We start from the raw sequence: 12,662 nt of genomic DNA, 5'->3' as shown, positions 1-12,662 counted from the left end.
AATATTATTGATCCTCTTGACACTACAAAATTAATTTTAGAAGCCATTTGCTTTAGGGATTGCTGGCTAAGCTGATCTATGCCAAGTACCAATGAACAGAGCATACATGATGCATGATCTGGCCATTCATTCTTCAAACCTGAAGTGAGATCGTTTTGACATTTTGCAGATGTCAGATCTAGTAGTATTGGAGTAATAAGACATCACAGCCTTGTAGGTAAACAGGTCATGAGAGAAAAGAATTCAAATTGCCCATTTCAAACCATCAAACCTCCTACCATGTTCCCATCCTTCAGCAGGAGGCCCCAATATATCAAAGGTCTCTTTTATGATAGCTGCCCCACCAATTTCCCTATTGTCAGCCTATTCTTGTGTAAAAGCTATGGATTGAAAACTATTCTTTGGAAGTGTGTCATTTTCCTGATACGCATTCCTGGTGTGGAAGACAAATGTAAGTGCGGATGTGAAAACCGTTAGTAATATTAGCAAGGTTGCTGACTTATATATTCATGGGGACGGAAGTGGACTTCAACTTAGTCAAAATAGCACCAGAGCCCCACCTCTGGAAGTCCCTCCCCAATATCCGGCACTCACTATTTTCGCCGGGGTGGGGTGGGAGGAAACGAGGCTGGGTCGTAGTTTGCACATCCATGGTTCATGGAGGCAGCTGCACATGTAAAAATACAATTTTCATTAGTGGGATGTGCAAAACGCAGCTCCCAAGCTTGAGATATTTGAGCAAAAGGCCTAAAGTTGCTGGAGTCATTTGGAGAGATAGGGTACCCTTTTGGAGAAGTAAGGGATCCTTTTAGATAGGTCCCAGAACTCCTTTCGGAGAGGTAATGTGCCCTTTGAGAGAGATGTAAAGTGTCCTTTGGGAGAGGTGAAGTGCACTTTAGGATTGTTAAAATTAGGCACAAATGTGCATAAAAAGCCTCATTGGAACTGTCAGGTATTTAAATCCACAAGCCCTTTAATACTTATTTAAAATTCAGCCTGCTGTGGCTGCTTGTAATTTTATTTAGTCTGTTGACATAGGCCTGGGAGTTATCATTATAGGATTAGTGCTGCATGACTGATTCCATAACCTATCATTATCACAGTGGGAGGCCTGTATGTTCACAGTTTGAGTGACAGCTCTAAGTAGTTATAAAGTTTTAATCTAGGGCTATGAATACAAATGCTTGTTTTTATAAAGGATTAAGTACTGATTGAAATGTTTGTTTTCATAAGGGATTTAAGTAATTGAAGGAATTTAAAAGTATTGAATGGGTTTTTATCAATGAGAGTTTTTTTTAAAAAGTGTAGTCATATTTAGACATTTTGAACTTTATTTTATTTCTGCATGGGTTCTGAAGTCTGCCCATGGTGGATACTATATAAATTAGCATGAAGGGAAAACAGCAGTGGGTGTTGGGGGGTGGGGGTAAGTATTGACATAAAATCACACAATCTTAATGACACAGAAGAAGGTCAATCGGCCCATCGTGTCTGCAATGGCTCTCCAAATGAGCTTTATGACCTAGTGCCATTGTCCTGCCTTTTCCTCGTACCCCTGCAGCTTGTTTCTATTCAAATAAACATCTAATACCCTCTTGAATGCCTCGATTGAACCTGCCTCCACCACACTTCCAAGCAGTGTATTCCAGATCCAAACCACTAGTTTTGTGAAAAAGTTTTTTATCATGTCACATTTGCTCCTTTTGAAAATCACTTTAAATCTGTGCCCTATCGTTCTTGATCCTTTTATGAGTGAGAACTTCTCCTTATCTACTCTGTCCAGCCCCCTCATGATTTTGAAAACTTCTATTAAGTCTCCTCTCAGCCTTCCCTTCTCCAAGGAAAACAGTCCCAGCTTCTCCAATCTATCCTCATAGCTGAAGTTTTTCATCCCTGGGACCACTTTTGTAAACCTCTTCTGCACTCTGTCCAATGTGTTCACATCCTTCCTAAATATGGTACATAGAACAGCTGAGGTCTAACAAGGGTCATATATTAATTCATAAATAAATAAGTTGGTACTAAGTTGGCATAGGAACTGTAAAGGGCCATAGGGATGAGTGGGCATCATTGGCACTAAGTGGGCATAGGGGCTATATGGGGTGATTAGAAGGGCATAGGTTGGCATGGAGGATATGAGGGGCCATGGGATGGATGGAGGACATGAGGTAGCATGAGTTGGCATAGATGGGGCATAGGGAGTTGTGGGGGATGAGGGGGTATGAGGGGTGAGACTAGAGGCTGTTTTATTGTTTTCTTTACAGCTGTGTCCCAGAGCACCAGGGTGGGCCTTTTAAACAGCCTGCCTCAGCACTCCACAGCCCCTATGGCTACCTCTACATCCTACTGCAGATGCAGCAAGCCAACTCCATTCCTAATCCCCCAGAACGAAAATCTGACAGTCCGGGGTACTTTCTCCCAAGCTGAGTTTGTGGAATTGGGAATTTTGGCCCATGCAGTCTCTTATAAACAAACATTTCTATAAATAAACAAAAATTACCTCATTAATTCTCATATGTTCATTTTTACATTTTCTAGGTTTTAATAAATTGCGTAAGCTCCAAACAACATTTTAAACGAGTTTTTTTGAACTGCATTTTCAACGGCAATAAACAGCAGTAAATCCTCCAAAAATACTATTTTTTTCCTTTTCTCATCATCAAACAAACCACAATTACAGGTGTTTCTGTTCACTGTGCTGCTGTTTATACATGGCGCATTAAATTAATTTAAATAAATATTAAACTTGGCTGAATTAAAAGCTTTGATGACTCAAACTCTACTTTCTTTAATGGTCTTTTGGAAAACCACAACATCTTCAATGCTTGTACTGTTGCTTTAGCTAATGTTGATATGTATTTGGGGAAATTTTGTAAAATGCACATGCCCAGAAAGCATAGAAGTGATAATAACCTTCAGCAGTTTGTCTGACATAAAAATGCCAAGAGTTTCTGAGACAGGCTGAAATCTTTAAAGTAAAAATTTAAAGTAGGCATTAAAAGATATAAAATGCAATTCAATAAGTAAATTAAAATTATGTTAATTGAAACTGAGAATTTCTTTTTCGAAAAAATGTCATAGGGTGTTCATATATTTTTCAAAAATTATTCATTACATTCACTTCCTACCAATGTTCCCCTTTATAAATTCCTACGTGCATACTTATAATGGGAACTGGTGAGAGGGTATAATTATAAAGTAAATATAGAAATTTGTAAAGGAAATTAAAGATAAAATATACTACTTTAAAATGGGAACTGATTTACATCTGCCTATCTTGGTCCCATTATCTCTGCCCTCCAACCCTGCCTCCACTGTTCTATATTTGCTCTTGATTTTCTTTGTGCAAAGTCATAGGAGATTGGCTCAATAGAAATAGGACATTTTTTTAAAAAAAGCTTGGAATGGAAAAAAGCTATTCATGTTATTAATTTTCTGAGGAAAGGTTTTGGAGAGTTTCTACCATTCCAACCTTCCTCAAAGCTAAATGAAGCAAAATCCTTTATATCCAAGATTATTTAATCATGGGTACCTTCCTTTCCTCACTCCCTATAGATCAGGAGATGTTCCATAAAGCATATTATCCTGGCATATTTGTATCTATCTTTATAATGCTCAATCCTATACATAAACATCAACTAAATATTTACAAGGTGTAAATCAATGCATGTCTTAACTGTTTTAATGGGAGTCAATACCACCTATCAAAACTTCCTCGGGTGGTGGCGGGGGAGTGCTTTTGCTTTAAATCTTGCTTAGTATATGTTAATTTTATTGTCAGATTCTCCAGCTTTCTTATCTGCAGTCTAAGTTAATAAACTGCTCTACAGAATTTATTCATCTCGGTTCAACCCTAACAGTTAAGAGAATTTTTCTTTATTCATTCATGGGATGTAGGACACATAATTGAGGGAGAATGGAGTAGAGGGGTATGGGCCCAGGATGTGAAGAAATAGTTACAGCAGGAAGACATATAAACACCAGCATAGCCTACTGGGACCTAATGACCGTTCTCCATGCTATATTTTATGTAATTCTATGTACTTGTTTTCCACATCTCCGAACCCCAGGTTGTGAAATCACCATTCCTATTTTTGATTGAAACCTCTCAAATCTATCAATCTCCCTCTAGTTGCTTGTACTAACAACAGATAGTGGCACTAACATTTTGAAAAACTAAACGAAAAATATGATCAAAGATGAAATTTAAAATAATTACAGGAAATTTGGCAAATATTAAATACACTTGTTTAATTTTGGCTGCTGCTGGTTTAAATTACCACAAGAGGACAAATGTACTATAGCATCACATTTGAAATATCAGAATCTGAAAATGACCTGGTAAAACTTGTATCATATATAAAAGATAAGAATTTTATAAAAGACAGGATGGTGGGGTTTCCTGCCCCGTCACCCGAAGAGTCAGGAGGGAGGTCAGCTGCCCCGCAGCCATTTTGGAGGGGAGGCTTCCGCCTCTCACTCAGGAGGAATCTGGTTGTCCAGCAACTCTCTAGACTCAGTGGCACCACTAGCAGCATTGGTCACTGCTGGGACTGTAGACATTCCCCAGATTCTAGGTGCCAGACCCCACAGGGCCAGGTAGGTGCGATGGGACAGCAGAAGTGGCCCAGGGACTGAAGGCATAGAGCAGTGGAGGGGATCATGATCGCAAGACCCGGTGGGAAGGGAGCAACCTGGCGGCAGACCATGGTGGGGAGGGGGAGGATGCCCAATGTGGAAAGTGGCCAGTGATGGAAGCACTCCCCACCCCACCCCTTCTCCCCACCCCACCCCGCACCTGCCCACTTTCCCACCCAGAGCCTGATAAGGGAGATCTGCTGGGCTTCTCCCCATCCCAGAATTCCTCCTACTGGTGAAAAAATTGTGACCAGGCAGGGAGCGGTCCACTGGCCACTTCAGGGCCTCAGCTGAGGTGAGGCTGGATGGACCGCCTTAAAATTTCAGACAGGTCACAGGCAGGCTGAAGGATGGTGGAAAAGCCATCCGGGGAATTTTACAGCCCCCCGCCTATTAATTAAATCCAATTCTATCATTTTGAAACTACTAATTCTATAATAGTTGTGATAGTTTGCTACAATTAGCATTTTGTTGTACATGGTATATTCTATCAGAGAAACGGGAGAGGATCTTTGATATTAGAGCTGTACCAAATGAAGCACAGCATGCTATTTTATGTAATCATCCACCTTTCTTGCTTCCCATTTTGCTTTTGACATTTGTTAAAAATTAGTCACATATATTAACAGTTCAAATAGAAATTAAATCAATTTCACTGACAGTAGTTGTTTATGTCTGTAACAAAGAAGAGGACCAGGCAGGTAGTGAGGGAATCCCCCGAGTGCACCTCGCTCGCAAACCATTTTTCGGCCTTGGAAAACGGTGCGGTGGTACTTTTAGGCTTTTAATATATCTGTTAGTAGGTGTTGATAAAATGTTTCCCCCACAATTATTTCTTAATTTTTGATGATTAATGAGAGTGACGGTTCCTCTGTGGAAGCCAACCAGAGCCAAGGCGGGTGGTCCAGCTGCTCAGCGGGAGAGGAAGAAGTGCAGAAGGGCAATAGTGGTAGGGGATTCATTAGTGAGGGGAGTAGACAGGCACTTTTGCAGACGTAGACATGACTCTAGGATGGTATGTTGCCTCCCGGCTGCCAGGGTCAAGGATGTTATGGAACGGCTGCAGGGTATTCTGAAGGGGGAGGGAGACCAGCTAGAGGTCGTGGTCCATGTTGGGGCCGATGACATAGGAAGAAAGAGAAATGAGGTCCTGCAAGCCGACTTTAGGGAGTTAGGTAGGAAATTGAAATGCAGGACTTCAAAAGTTAGTAATCTCTGGATTAGTCGCGGTGCCACGCAGTCATGAGTATAGAAGGATAGAGCAGATGAATGCATGGCTGGAGAGATGGTGCAGGAGGGAGGGCTTTAAATTCCTGGGGCATTGGGACCATTTCTGGGGGAGGTGGGGCCTGTACAAATTGGACAGGTTACATCTGAACAGGAACAGGACAAACATCCTCGCAGGGAGGTTTGCTAATGCAGTTGGGGTGGATTTAAACTAAATTGGCAGGGGGTGGGATCCTGAAAAGTAGTTCAGAGGGGAGAGAAGCTGAGATGGAATTAGAAGTTAAAACGCTAGTAAGTGAGTCTGGAAGGCAGAGGAAACATAGGCTAGATAAGAAAGAAGGGAGTTCAGCAAGGCTAAATGGAATATATTTTAATGCAAGGAGCCTGAGGAATAAGACAGACGAGCTGAGGGCACAGATAGGCACGTGGGAGTATGATGTCATAGCTATGACCAAGACTTGGCTAAAAGGGCAGGATTGGCAGCTCAACATTCCTGGTTATAGGATATTCAGACAAGATAGAGAGGGGGATACAAGAAGACGAGGGTTCACAATATTGATCAAGGAATCAATTATAGCAGTGAGGAGGGATGGTATCCTGGAAGGATCATCAAATGAGGCCGTATGGGTAGAATTAAAAACAGAAATGGAGCAAACACACTGTTGGGTGTGTACTATAGGCCTCTAAACAGTCAGGGAGAGTTAGAGGATCAAGTAAGTAATCAAATTTCAGAGAAGTGTAAGAATAATAAGGCAGTAATAGTAGGGGATTTTAACTACCCAAATATTAACTGGGATAGTTTTAATGTGCAAGGTAGGGAGGGAACAAAATCCTTACGTCGCATCCAGGAGAACTTTTTTAGCCAGTATGTAGAAAGCCCAACAAGGGAAGTGGCTGTTCTGGATCTAATATTCAGAAATGAGCCCGGGCAGGTGGAAGGCATATCAGTAGGGGAGCATTTTGGAGGCAGTGACCATAGCTCAGTTATATTTAAGATATAGTTATGGAAAAGGATAAGGTTGGGCCGGGAATAAAAGTTCTAAACTGGGGAAAGGCTAATTTTACTAAGAGGAGATATGATTTGGCCCAAGTGGACTGGGAGCAGCTACTTGCAGATAAAACTGTGTCAGAGCAGCGGGAGGCATTCAAGGAGGAAATAGAGTAGAGGGCAAATATGTTCCCGTAAAGACAAAGGGTGGGACCAAGTCTGGAGAACCCTGGGTGTCAAGGGGCATAAAGTTAGGATTAAGAAAAAAAAAGAAGCTTATGGCAGATACCGAGGGCCCAATACGGCAGTGTCCTCAGAGGAGTATAAAAAGCGCAGGGGGTAACTTGAAGGAAATTAGGAAAGCCAAGAGAGTGCATGAGAAATCATTGATGGGTAGAATAAAGGAAAACCCAAAGGGGTTTTCTAAATATATAAAGAGCAAGAGAATAACTAGGGAAAGAGTAGGGCCAATTAGGGACCATAGAGGTAATTTATGTATGGACCTGGAAGACGTGGGTACAGTCCTCAATTAATATTTTGCATTGGTCTTCACAATGTAAAAGGACAATGTAGGTATCAACATCAGGGTGGAGGACTGTGAAATATTAGAGGAAATTAATGTAGAGAGAGAAGAGGTACTGGTGGGTTTAGCGGCCTTAAAAGTGGATAAATCTACAGGCCCGGATGAGATGTATCCCAGGCTGTTGAGGAAGGCAAGGGAAGAGATATCAGGGGCCCTGGCAGTAATGTTCAAATTTCTCTGGCCACAGGTGAGGTGCCAGAAGGCTGGAGGACTGCTAACGTTGTCCCATTATTTAAAAAAGGAGGGATAGACCAGGAAATTAAAGGCCAGTCAGCCTAATCTCAATGGTGGGGAAGTTACTAGAAAGAACTCTTGAGCAACAGAATATATCTGCACTTGGAGAGACACGGATTAATCAGGGATAGTCAGCATGGATTTGTTAAGGGAAGATCATGTTTGACAAATTTGATCAAAGTTTTGAAGGAGGTAACCAGGAGTGTTGATCAGGGTAATGCATTTGATGTATTCTGCATGGAATTTAGCAAGGCTTTTGATAAGGTCCCTCATGGCAACCTGTTCAAGAAAGTAAGAACCCATGGGATCCAAGGCAAAGTGGCACATTGGATCTAAGATTGGCTGAGAGGCAGGAGGCAGAGAGTGATGGTAGAGGGATGTTTCTGTGACTGGAAGTTTGTTTCCAGTGGGGTTCCACAGGGCTCGGTGCTGGAGTCCTTGCTGTTTGTGGTGTAGATAAATGATTTGGACTTAAATGTAGGGGGTATGATCAAGAAGCTCACGAATGACATGAAAATTGGTACGATGGTAAATAGTGAGGAGGATAGCCGTAAACTGCAGGAGATATCAATGGACTGGTCAGGTGAGCAGAGCAGTGGCAAATGGAATTCAACCTGGAAAAGTGTGGGGTAATGCACTTGGGGAGGTCTAACAAGGTAAGGGATTACGCTATGAATGGTAGGACCCTGGAAAGCACTGAAGATCAGAGGGACCTTGGTAGCATATCCACCGATCCCTGAGGGTAGCAGGGCAGGTAGATAAGGTGGTTAAGAAGGCATATGGAATGCTTCCTTTATTAGCCAAGCCACAGAATACAAGAGCAGGGAGGTTATGCTGGAACTGTATAAAACACTGGTTAGGCCACAACTGGAGTACTGCGTGCAGTTCTGGTCACCACATTATAGGAAGGATGTGATTGCACTGGAGAGGGTGCAGAGGAAATTTACCAGGATGCTGCCCAGGCTGGAGGGTCTGAGCTATGAGGAAAGATTGGATAGGCTGGGGTTGTTTTCCTTGGAGCAACGAAGGTTGAGAGGGGGCCTGATAGAGGTGTATAAGATTATGAGGGACATAGATAGGGTGCATAGGAAGGCACTTTTTTACATTATTAGAGGGGTCAATAACCAGGGGGCATAGATTTAAGGTGAGTGATAGAAGGCTAAGAGAGAAGTTGAGGAGAAATTTTTTCACCCAGGTGGAGGTGGGAGTCTGGAAATCATTACCTGAAAGGGTGGTTGAGTCAGAAACTCTCGTAACATTTAAGAAGTATTTAGATATTCACTTGCGTTGCCATAGCCTCCAGGGATATGGGACAAACGCTGGAAAATGGGTTTAGCGTTATCAGATCTTTGTTAACCAGCGCGGACATGATGGGCCAAATGGCCTCCTTCTGTGCTGTAAACGTCTATGAGAGTAAAGGCATAGAAAATCTCTATATTATAGGATTAAGGGTTTTCTATGATGAAACTATGAAAGCACTAGTTATATAATGAAAATCAATGAGTGAAGGCTTCAAGATAATTTTATATTTTGCTGTGCACATGTTTCTGTCAATAGCAACTTGAAAAGAAATATACCTACTTTGTATTTGTGTGCAAGCCATAAAATTTTCAGGCCAGATGCTTGAAATTGGTATTAAAATCCATGTAACTAAGAGGGACATACACACCGCAGCATGACTTCAGGTAGCCAAAGGGAGGCAGATGCAGGAATAGAAGCCATCAAGAACAACAGCTACTACTTGCAATTACTACTACTGGGCAATTAGGGATGGCAATAAATGCTGACCTTACCAGTGATTCTCACATCCCATGAGTATAAAAAAAAATTAGGACCTCATCTGAAACGTTAACTTGCCTATCCTATCCACAGATGCAGACTGATGTGCTGAGTGTTTCCAGTATTTTCTATATCTATTTCAAATTTTCACTCTCCACAGTTTCTCCCCTTTCTGGTTGACCTGCCTTTAACATAGAAAAATTTACAAGACACTTAACAGAGCAAGAGGAATAAAATAAATAAAATGGATAAAAGCAAGAAAAGAATGAGCAACATGCCATGGCGCATAATTAGCGGAGATGACTCCAAACTTATTGAAAAAATTGCAACTTTTAAAATCTTGTTAAATTGAAAGGGAAGTGGAGAGGTGGAGGATTTAATGGAGGAAATTTCAGGGAGTAGAGGCAGAGTGGTTGAAGGCTCTATCACCAATAAAGCAAAGATCAAGGGTTACAGTAATGCACAAAAGCCCGGACAAAGGATTGGAGTTGTTGGGGATTTGGGAATACAAAGGAGAAGCTTGTAGAGACATATAGTGGGCAAAACATGGAGAGATTTGAAGAAGAAGATGAGAATTTTAAAGTAAGTATGTTGTGGGACTAGGGGCCAATGGAGGTCAGCTAGAACAAGAGTGATAGGTCATCGGATCTTACTGTGGGTCAGGGTAGGCAGAACTCAGTTTAAAACAAGTTGGAGATTATGGAAGAAAGAGGCTGGCAAGGAGAACATTGGACTCAGTTGAAAACTGAGTCTAGAGATGTCAAAACTGTAGATAAGGGTTACAATATTGTAGTGGGGGGGGGGTGCAGGAAGACTGAGGAGGACACTAGAGGCAGCCAATATTGTAGAGGAAGAAGAAAGCAATCTTGGCTAAGGGGTAGGATGTGAGATTTGAATGACTCGGGGTCAAACAGAATGTCAACGTTTTGCATGCTCTATTTAAGAAAGTGGCCGAAGGACAGGGTTTGAGATAGTGGAAGTTTTGTCAGGAGCCTAAACAGATAGCTTTAGTCTTCCTGATGAAGTCAGCAAGCAGTCTGACAACACAAAGGTACTCCCAAAAGTTAGGTACTGTCGCTTACTTGGAATCTGTACTTCTTCTATTACTTTATTATTGGAAGCATCATCACATCTACCTCTATCACTGGAAATTTTTACAGGTGGATGAAAAAGTCTATGCCTAGGTTTAAAACACACTCGTCACAGATTAAAAACCCACATTAAATTCTCCATCAGTCTAGAATAAAATATGGAGCAATCAGCTAGATCTCTTTATCTGCCTCTGTAATCTGTGCACTGTGGGGTTGGTTAGCTCAGTTGGCTAGATGGCTGGTAGTTCAGAATAACTTCAACAGCACACATTCGGTTCCCTTTCTGGCTAAAGCAGACTTGACCTGACTCCTCGCCCTGCCCTGAAGGTAATGGCAAGCTACCACTGACAAAAACTGCCAAGAAAATGACAATGAATTTGAGCATTACCTACAATGTCAGTGACAATGAAGTCCTGTCCAAGGAAGTATCAGTACTATGGAGAAGTTTCAGCAATACCAAAACAAAAGTTAGGATCGACAACAACTAATAAATATGAAGGAACAGATTTTTGAACATCCAATTAAGGCAAAATTCAAAGTTGTTGTCTACAATAAACTAGTATTGCGCATCTTTCTAGGCACTGTGATGACATGAATCAGAAATATCACTTAATAGTCTAAAACCATTTCTTTGTTCAACAAATATTACCCATTCATGCAAAGCACTTAGTTTATTTAGGAAAACTGGTCTAATCTACTGATACAAACAATCAATAGTTTTACTTTGTTTCCAATTACAACCTCTTCAGGAAGTAAGAGCAAAATGCCAGGATTATCAAAGTTTCACGCCAACATGATGTGGCATGACTAGGGTATGTGAGTTTCAAACAAACATGACAGAAAATCAGGAAGTCTAGCCAGAGATTTAGATAATTGGCCCGAAACCTCCGATCAGAGTCAGGACCCCTGTGTCCAACACTGATCAGAAAGAAAACCTCACACTCACCTGGATATGTTGCAACTTCCAATCGACAATGCAAAAGAATTCCCTCAGCGCAGGAATCCTCGTAGAGAGCAGGGAAGAGAATGAGCATAGAGAATGAGCATGAGAATGCCCTTTTATGGCACTAGCTGCCATACGATAAGTTTAAATGTATAGTGCAATGTTCGTGAATGGGTGATGGATGAATGGTCATGAACGTGTGAATGGATGAATGTGAATGGGCAGGGTGGGTGAGGTAAGCAGGTAGGCAGAAGGTGGCAAGTGGGTGAAATGGTAGAGTGGCAGGTGGCTACGGAGGGAGCCATTTCTTTTTATTCTTTCAGGGTATGTGAACATTGCTGGCCAAGCCAGTATTTATTTCCCATTTCCAATTGCCCTTGAGGCGATAGGGTGGCAGGGTGGTGAGGTGGCAGGGTGGTGAGGTGGCAGGGTGGTGAGGTGGCAGGGTGGCGGGTGATTGGTAAAAGAATCAATGGTGACTTGAGGAATAAGTTATTTTACATAACGAGCGGTTAGGACTTGGAATGCACTGCCTGAGAATGTGGTGGAGGCAAATTCAGCTGTAGTTTTTAAAAGGGAATTGGATTCTTATCTGAAGAGAAAAACATTTGCAGGGCTGGGAAAAAGGAATGGGTCCAGCTGAGAAGCTCTTATAGAAAGCCGGCAGAGACACGATGGGCCGAGCAGCGTCCTTCTGTACTGTAGCCATTTCATGGTTCGGTAATTGTGTTGATTGACTATAGAATCTAACAGCGGTTAACTATGTAACAAGGCGTTTTTCTCATTAATTGGCTATTTCCTCCGTGTAAATACAGGTACTCAATATCGCACAGGGGGAATATTGACTTTTGGGGGTTTCCAGACCCGATGATTACAAGGAACTGTTCCCCGGCTTGAATTTCGGAACTAGATTGGCTTCCAAATCATTTTTGTCCAAAATTTGTGAATAGCCTGTTAGACGAGATCAATGTAACTCATAATTAGCCACAGATAGTTCCTAAAGGTGTCTGGTTTGATGTTTATGGCGAAATCGAACGGCTTTAAATGTATAAGTTTAAACATGTCACTTCTGGCAGCAGATACTGCATTACAAAGTTGTCAATGTTTTCTTTGGAGGGGCTGGAAATCAATAATTAGATTGCAGATTGTTCCACATCCTGATTGTAAAAGCAGCAAAAG

The 12,662-nt window shown here is 41.8% G+C and overlaps 1 protein-coding gene across 1 annotated transcript in view; it reads right to left on the bottom strand.

The window, feature by feature from the left end:
• The window catches only part of LOC144695688 (tumor necrosis factor alpha-induced protein 8), a 132,790-nt gene that overhangs the window by 119,969 nt on the left and 159 nt on the right, over nt 1-12,662 (bottom strand). The gene's annotated exons all lie outside the window — the stretch shown is intronic.

Source organism: Cetorhinus maximus, chromosome 2, assembly GCF_964194155.1.
Source record: "Cetorhinus maximus chromosome 2, sCetMax3.hap1.1, whole genome shotgun sequence".
In the NCBI taxonomy this organism is placed as follows: Eukaryota; Metazoa; Chordata; class Chondrichthyes; order Lamniformes; family Cetorhinidae; genus Cetorhinus; species Cetorhinus maximus.
This window is presented reverse-complemented; position numbering and strand designations above follow the sequence as displayed.